This window comes from Panulirus ornatus, chromosome 58 (assembly GCF_036320965.1).
Source record: "Panulirus ornatus isolate Po-2019 chromosome 58, ASM3632096v1, whole genome shotgun sequence".
In the NCBI taxonomy this organism is placed as follows: Eukaryota; Metazoa; Arthropoda; class Malacostraca; order Decapoda; family Palinuridae; genus Panulirus; species Panulirus ornatus.
Genome location: NC_092281.1, coordinates 36,645,501 through 36,653,841, shown reverse-complemented (window position 1 = coordinate 36,653,841; position 8,341 = coordinate 36,645,501). Strand labels below are relative to the sequence as shown.

Here is an 8,341-nt window from a genome sequence, read left to right as displayed (position 1 = left end):
AACGTATACATATATGTACACACACAGACATATACATTATACAGATGTAAATAATTCATACTGCCTGCCCTTATTCATTCCCGTCGCCACCCCACCACACATGAAATGACAGCCCCCTCCCCCCGCATGTGCGCGAGGTAGCGCTAGGAAAAGACAACAAAGGCCACATTCGTTCACACTCAGTCTCTAGCTGTCATGCGTAATGCACCAAAACCACAGCTCCCTTTCCACATCCAGGCCCCACAGAACTTTCCCTGGTTTACCCCAGACGCTTCACATGCCCTGGTTCAATCCATTGACAACACGTCGATCCCGGTATACCACATCGTTCCAATTCACTCTATTCCTTGCACGCCTTTCACCCTCCTGCATGTTCAGGCCCCGATCACTCAGAATCTTTTTCACTCCATCTTTCCACCTCCATTTTAGTCTCCCAACTTCTGGTTCCCTCCACCTCTGACACATATATCCTCTTGGTCAATCTTTCCTTACTCATTCTTTCCATGTGACCAAACCATTTCAAAACACCCTCTTCAGCTCTCTCAACCACACTCTTTTTATTACCACACATCTCTCTTACCCTTTCATTACTTACTCGATTAAACCACCTCACATCATATATTGTCCTCAAACATCTCATTTCCAGTATATCCACCCACCTCCGCACATCTCTATCTATAGCCCACGCCTCGCAACCATATAACATTGTTGGAACCACTATTCCTTCAATCATACGCATTTTTGCTTTCCGAGAGAACGTTCTCGACTTCCACATATTTTACAACACTCCCAGAACTTTCGCCCCTTCCCCCACCCTGTGATTCACTTCCGCTTCCATGGTTTCATCCGCTGCCTGATCCACTCCCAGATATCTAAAACACTTCGCTTCCTCCAGTTTTTCTCCATTCAAACTTACCTCCCAATTGACTTGTCCCTCAATCCTACTGTACCTAATAACCTTGATCTTATTCACATTTACTCTCAGCTTTCTTCTTTCACACACTTTACCAAATTCAGTCACCAGCTTCTGCAGTTACTCACCTGAATCAGGCACCAGCGCTGTATCATTAGCGAATAACAGCTGACTCATTTCCCAAGCTCTCTCATCCATAACAGACTGCATACTTGCCCCTCTTTCCAAAACTCTTGCATTCACCTCCCTAACAACCCCATCCATAAACAAATTAAACAACCATGGAGACATCACACACCCCTGCCGCAAACCTACATTCACTGAGAACCAATCACTTTCCTCTCTTCCTACACGTATACATGCCTTACATCCTCGATAAAAACTCTTCACTGCTTCTAACAACTTGCTTCCCACACCATATATTCTTAATACCCTCCATAGAGCATCTCTATCAACTCTATCATATGCCTTCTCTAGATCCATAAATGCTACATACAAATCCATTTGCTTTTCTATGATGAAATAAAACTAATATGTATTTGTCTTAGTTAACTGGATTGGCTATCGGGAATGATTTAGAAATTTAGCACAATTATATCAGTCAGAGTTAACCAAACCTCTGCTGGGCCATTGTGGTACGTAGGAAGCAATTTCTTCCCTGTCCAATACATTAATGATGAAGAGGTAGTTCTTGGTTATTTTTGTGAATAACTGAAAATATTGGCAAGTCACTTGTTCAAGCAGGAGTCTGGCACCTACGTCATGTACTCATTTGTCATCATTAATTTCAGGATAATACTCACGACTATTCTTCCAGCATCTTCACCTGAAGTTTGACACTGAAGCCAAGTACTTTGTGGGAAACACATTATGATGGATAGTCTTTTATTTGTGTATCTTCTTTCCTTCTCTTTCCCTTTCCACCTTCCTTTGTGTCTTTTCTGACCCTTGATACGTTTTCATTAATCACAGTCTCTCTCTCTCTCTCTCTCTCTCTCTCTCTCTCTCTCTCTCTCTCTCTCTCTCTCTCTCTCTCTCTCTCTCTCTCTCTCTCTCTCTCCACTTTTCACATAACATGACAGCACGTAACTCACACATTAGTTCTTCATAACTCTGTATTTTCCAGCAGTGATCGCTAGCTACGCGTTATCTCTGCTGCATTCTGGTCAAATCTTGCCAACACTCGTAAGCCTCAAGACAAAACACAATTAAACCTTTATTAATCATCGTTAAGGGAAGTGAAAACTCGACCTAGACTTGGGAAAATCACTGACTGATATGCCTTTTATCAAACCTCAGTTGCCATATCCAGGTGTGTCAGCTGCTGCCTCAGTTGCCATATCCAGGTGTGTCAGCTGCTGCCTCAGTTGCCATATCCAGGTGTGTTATCTCCTGCCTCACTTGCCATATCCAGGTGTGTCAGCTGCTGTCTCAGTTGCCATAGCCAGGTGTGTCAGCTGCTGCCCCAGTTGCCATATCCAGGTGTGTCAGCTGCTGCCTCAGTTACCATATCCAGGTGTGTTATCTGCTGCCTCAGTTGCCATATCCAAGTGTGTCAGCTGCCGCCTCAATTGCCATATCCAGGTATGTCAGCTGCTGCTTCAGTTGCCATATCCAGTTGTGTCAGCTGCTGCCTCAGTTGCCATACCCACGTGTGTCAGCTGCTGCCCCAGTTGCCATATCCAGGTGTGTCAGCTGCTGCCTCAGTTGCCAGGTGTTCTCAGCAGATGAGGTCACGCCGAAGACTGAGCCAAGACAATTTAGGAATGTTGTGTTTACTACAAAGCAACATGAAGCACTGCTGTAGAACTCAAGCTAGCAATTTTATTCATCATTAATATTTGCCTTACTGATGAATGTAATTGTACATTTTTTACAAAACCTTTATGGATATTTGATTACATTTTCACGCCACATGTCTAAGTGTTATGTAATACGTGACAGTTATTAATCATACAATTGAATAATAACTTTATGACGTAACAGTAATATAAGGTACTTAACAAACAAAACTAACATACACTTTATATTTTTGGATGAGTGTGTTATTGTCATTTCCAATTTGATATGCAATCATTTCGTCCAGTATATACAACCTGGGGTTATGTTCTCCAGCAGTCATGCACGGACGGTGGTGTGATGTGTGGCTTCACGTGTGTGTCTGGCTGCTGCACACACAACATGACCACTCCTTGTGCATGTCTTCTGCTGGCATTTGTATATCTATTAAGACAGTCTTAATGGTGCTAGACTTAGGCGTAATAATCATAGCTAGGCTCCCGTTAGTATATGTATTCCTTTTCACTTTCATTCGCTTTCAAAAATGAAATAAACAAAATAAGCAATATAAAAGAATGTTCCTGACCTGTGTTGGGAGGAGACCATATACTGTTCACCAGCCTTACGTATACAAGAGGTGTGGGGGCGGGTCGTCAACACGACTGAGGATGATAACAACAGTGGCAGTTAGTTGTCTGAAACGTTTCAAGTGAGCAGTTGCAAGGTGAGGCAATGGTGGTCAGGAAGGCTGTTCCTTGTAGCTCGCTAGTTAGCCCAGAGTTGAACGAGGCGGAGCTCAGTAGTGTACCTTTGTCGTGTGTAATGACTGGATCATCTCTGCCACGTGAAGCAATTTACTAATCAACAGTTATGGAGTCAGGATTCATATATGACAACAAATAGTTAGATAGATTGTTGTTGTTAGATTGGGCAGGTGTCCGCCTGACATGGGCCCTTGTCTTACGACAGCTCGTTCTCAGAAAGTCTGTTTACTGTACAGTTATGTTATTGTTAGAGTCACCAGCAGGTCTCCTCGTAGCAGTTATCTACTGTCGTTGTCACACTAGTGAGGTCTTCACCTACATGTTGTTTGTTGTCGTTGTTAGATTTTCTAGGTTTACGTCCTACATCTAGAGTGTGGACGGTCCGTTCTCTGATCTTGCCTAACAGGTAATTTCTTGTGTACAGATTCGCCAGGTCCTTGCCTGGCTCGGGTCCTTATCATACGGGCTCTGTAACACGTACGTATACTTTATTATCTCTGAATTTACAGTTGTCAACAGGTAAAGTTCGTTAAACCGTACGGAAAAGCAAACAAATAACAAAATTTGCAAGATGATAACAGTCGATATTAGCCATCAGCAGGTAAGGTCATCAAGCCGCACCATACATACATTAGACAGTAACATCAGTTGTATAACAGGATGTATATATGTTGTTGGATTTAAGGGCTATCAGCTAAAGGTCATGAAGCCAGAATGTGAACCATAAGTTCAACATAAAATGATCGTCCAGGTCCAGCAGGTAGCTGCATATGAAGCTATGAATGTCTGTCTTCATTACTGACGACGTAGAGGGAAGGGTTTGGGGAAGAAAGGAAATCGGGAGGAGAATTTTAGGGGGTTCTCGGGAGTGTGATGAGTAGGGACACAAAAATAGTCCTTCTCAGGAGGAGGGTAACAGGTCCTGAGGCTCAGCCCAGGCTCTCCATTGTCAATCGAGCAAGATAACTAAAATAATCATAAGGTTGGCTGGTTATTTGGGCTTAAGACCCACCGACTGCTAGGGTCATTGAGGTCATCAAAGAATTTCAAATCACCATTTGCATATACTTGAACACCACCGTATGATAAAGATAAATGTAGGTCAACGACCTATGGAAGGTCATTAGGTCACTAATCCCTAATATATTTCACTTTAAAGTCACCTAACAATCCTTTCAACGTATCATTGTCTACATAGTTGGGACAGTGAAATATAGGAAGGTGTACGTTGAAGGAAGACATATGCAATGACAGAGTTACGTACAGCGATGACATGTAGGGCAGACAAACCTGAGAAATGGTTGTTGATGGTGGATACAGTATTATTATTATTACCACACATCACCAGCACACCTTTGATGGCGCTCCTACACCTTCGTATTATCATTACCACACATCACCAGCACACCTTTGATGGCGCTCCTACACCTTGGTGGCTGCTGCACTCCACACAGGAGCAGGGGATGATGGCACATATCTATGAAGCGATAAAGGTTTTCGATGAGACTGTGCTATTTCTTCCCTTCCCGGGTCGATGATACAGCCTTTCCCCAAGGTTACTTGTCATTCCCGGTGTAACGACCTACGGGTTGAGTCCGGTAACACCTTCTGAATAATAGTATGTGACAGAGTGGAGTGACCAGGATGAAAAGCGTGTTCTGCACCTCAACTGACTGATTATATGATAAGAATAAAGAGAATTACACACATAAATGTCACTTGCAAGGATCAAGCCAGAGATGAAGCATAGATAACTAGAAGGGTTATGGAAACAAAAATTGTCAAGTACCTTGACCCGGGATCAGCAGCACCTGTGGCAATGGACACACCTTTGTAATGCTTGATCACTTACAAGCAATAAACTTTGATACGTAAACCATAGGTATTGTTGGTCAGGAGAACAATTGACAAATATTTATAAAAGACATATATATGTTAGATATATCTTTATCCGAGACATGTAACACTTATGTGGATAGACACAGCTTTGTAATGCATGATCCATTACACTAAATTATATCTTCGCTAGACCCTCTTCTTCACTACACAGTTACTTCTACCATACCATCATCATTGTACCCTCTGATGTTCACTAGAAATAGTTCTTATCTTCACTACATAATCATTTTGAATAAACCTTACTCCTTGTTAACCCTTATCTCTACTACATTCGTATCTTCACTACATTCGTATCTTCACTACAACCTATCTTGACAACATCCTTATCATCACTATACTCTTCTTCACTACACTCTCATCTTAACATCATCTTTCTGTTTACCGAACTTAGTTCAAAGTCTGACTTGAACGTAGCTTTGGAAAGTTTGTGTTCCTCATTGTGTTACCTCCTTATTATCATTGTAAAGGCAATTGTCACTACTCCCTAACTAAACCCTCATCTTCACTACAGTCTCATCATTATCATTACTTCTTGATGTTCAATACAAAATCTCAACTTATATATTTATCTTCACTACAGAATAATTTTCATTGCACCTTAATCTTCATTACTCCTTGTTTCAGCTACATCCGTATCTTCCATTCATTCTCATATCTTATATTAGTTACATCTTTACAATATCTTTATATCTTCTCAGTTCCGTCTTTTGAAAAATTGAAAATGAGAGTAAAGGATTTCCGGCCTTCTGCTCCCTACCCATTTAGTCGCCTTGTACGACACGCAGGGAATACGTGGCAAGTATACTTTCTTCCCTATCCCCAGGGATAACAGCATCTGGTGTTCCCAGACGGTCACCCATCCAAGTACTGACCAGACCCAACGCTGCTTAACTTGACTGATCGAACGATATATATATATATTATTTTTTTTTTTTTTTTTTTTTATACTTTGTCGCTGTCTCCCGCGTTTGCGAGGTAGCGCAAGGAAACAGACGAAAGAAATGGCCCCCCCCCCATACACATGTACATACACACGTCCACACACGCAAATATACATACCTACACAGCCTTCCATGGTTTACCCCAGACGCTTCACATGCCTTGCTTCAATCCACTGACAGCACGTCAACCCCTGTATACCACATGACTCCAATTCACTCTATTTCTTGCCCTCCTTTCACCCTCCTGCATGTTCAGGCCCCGATCACACAAAATCCTTTTCACTCCATCTTTCCACCTCCAATTTGGTCTCCCTCTTCTCCTCGTTCCCTCCACCTCCGACACATATATCCTCTTGGTCAATCTCTCCTCACTCATTCTCTCCATGTGCCCAAACCATTTCAAAACACCCTCTTCTGCTCTCTCAACCACGCTCTTTTTATTTCCACACATCTCTCTTACCCTTACGTTACTTACTCGATCAAACCACCTCACACCACACATTGTCCTCAAACATCTCATTTCCAGCACATCCATCCTCCTGCGCACATCTCTATCCATAGCCCACGCCTCGCAACCATACAACATTGTTGGAACCACTATTCCCTCAAACATACCCATTTTTGCTTTCCGAGATAATGTTCTCGACTTCCACACATTTTTCAAGGCTCCCAAAATTTTCGCCCCCTCCCCCACCCTATGATCCACTTCCGCTTCCATGGTTCCATCCGCTGACAGATCCACTCCCAGATATCTAAAACACTTCACTTCCTCCAGTTTTTCTCCATTCAAACTCACCTCCCAATTGACTTGACCCTCACCCCTACTGTACCTAATAACCTTGCTCTTATTCACATTTACTCTCAACTTTCTTCTTCCACAAACTTTACCAAACTCAGTCACCAGCTTCTGCAGTTTCTCACATGAATCAGCCACCAGCGCTGTATCATCAGCGAACAACAACTGACTCACTTCCCAAGCTCTCTCATCCCCAACAGACTTCATACTTGCCCCTCTTTCCAGGACTCTTGCATTTACCTCCCTTACAACCCCATCCATAAACAAATTAAACAACCATGGAGACATCACACACCCCTGCCGCAAACCTACATTCACTGAGAACCAATCACTTTCCTCTCTTCCTACACGTACACATGCCTTACATCCTCGATAAAAACTTTTCACTGCTTCTAACAACTTGCCTCCCACACCATATATTCTTAATACCTTCCACAGAGCATCTCTATCAACTCTATCATATGCCTTCTCCAGATCCATAAATGCTACATACAAATCCATTTGCTTTTCTAAGTATTTCTCACATACATTCTTCAAAGCAAACACCTGGTCCACACATCCTCTACCACTTCTGAAACCGCACTGCTCTTCCCCAATCTGATGCTCTGTACATGCCTTCACCCTCTCAATCAATACCCTCCCATATAATTTACCAGGAATACTCAACAAACTTATACCTCTGTAATTTGAGCACTCACTCTTATCCCCTTTGCCATTAGCGTTAAGAACAGAGGCCTGGGCCTTTGAGGGAATACCCTCACCTGGCCCAATTCTCTGTTCCTTCTTTTGGAAAATTAAAAAAAATGAGAGGGGAGGATTTCCAGTCCCCCGCTCCCATATATATATATATATATATATATATATATATATATATATATACGTACACACACAAGACTGAAAACAATGAATTTCACAAATAAAAAATGGAGGCGCCGGGGTTTGAACCCGGGTCCTCTCGCATGCCAAGCGAGTGCTCTACCACTGAGCTACGCCCCCAAGAACATATTTTGTGACATAGTATTATATGAAGTACTGAGATTACCACGGCAAAATACTGTTTGACCGTCCGTTGCCGACTTGCCGGCAAAATAACCACAGGGTAAATCTCCATGTTCCTGTCGTGTTTTCCTCTCAATTTTCCACAAAGAAATGTTTTACTTTTTTATTTTCGTTGCAATAGACTGGAACTAAGCAATAGACTGGAACTAAGCTGACCTGGTATGAGGTCAGAGCCCTCATTATCATTCCC

General features: G+C 42.4%; 1 non-coding gene across 1 annotated transcript; it reads right to left on the bottom strand.

The window, feature by feature from the left end:
- Positions 1–8,016: 8,016 nt before the first annotated feature.
- Positions 8,017–8,088, bottom strand: TRNAA-GGC (transfer RNA alanine (anticodon GGC)). The gene has a single exon. It is a non-coding gene; the product is annotated as a tRNA-Ala (tRNA).
- Between the last annotated feature and the right edge of the window lie 253 nt (positions 8,089–8,341).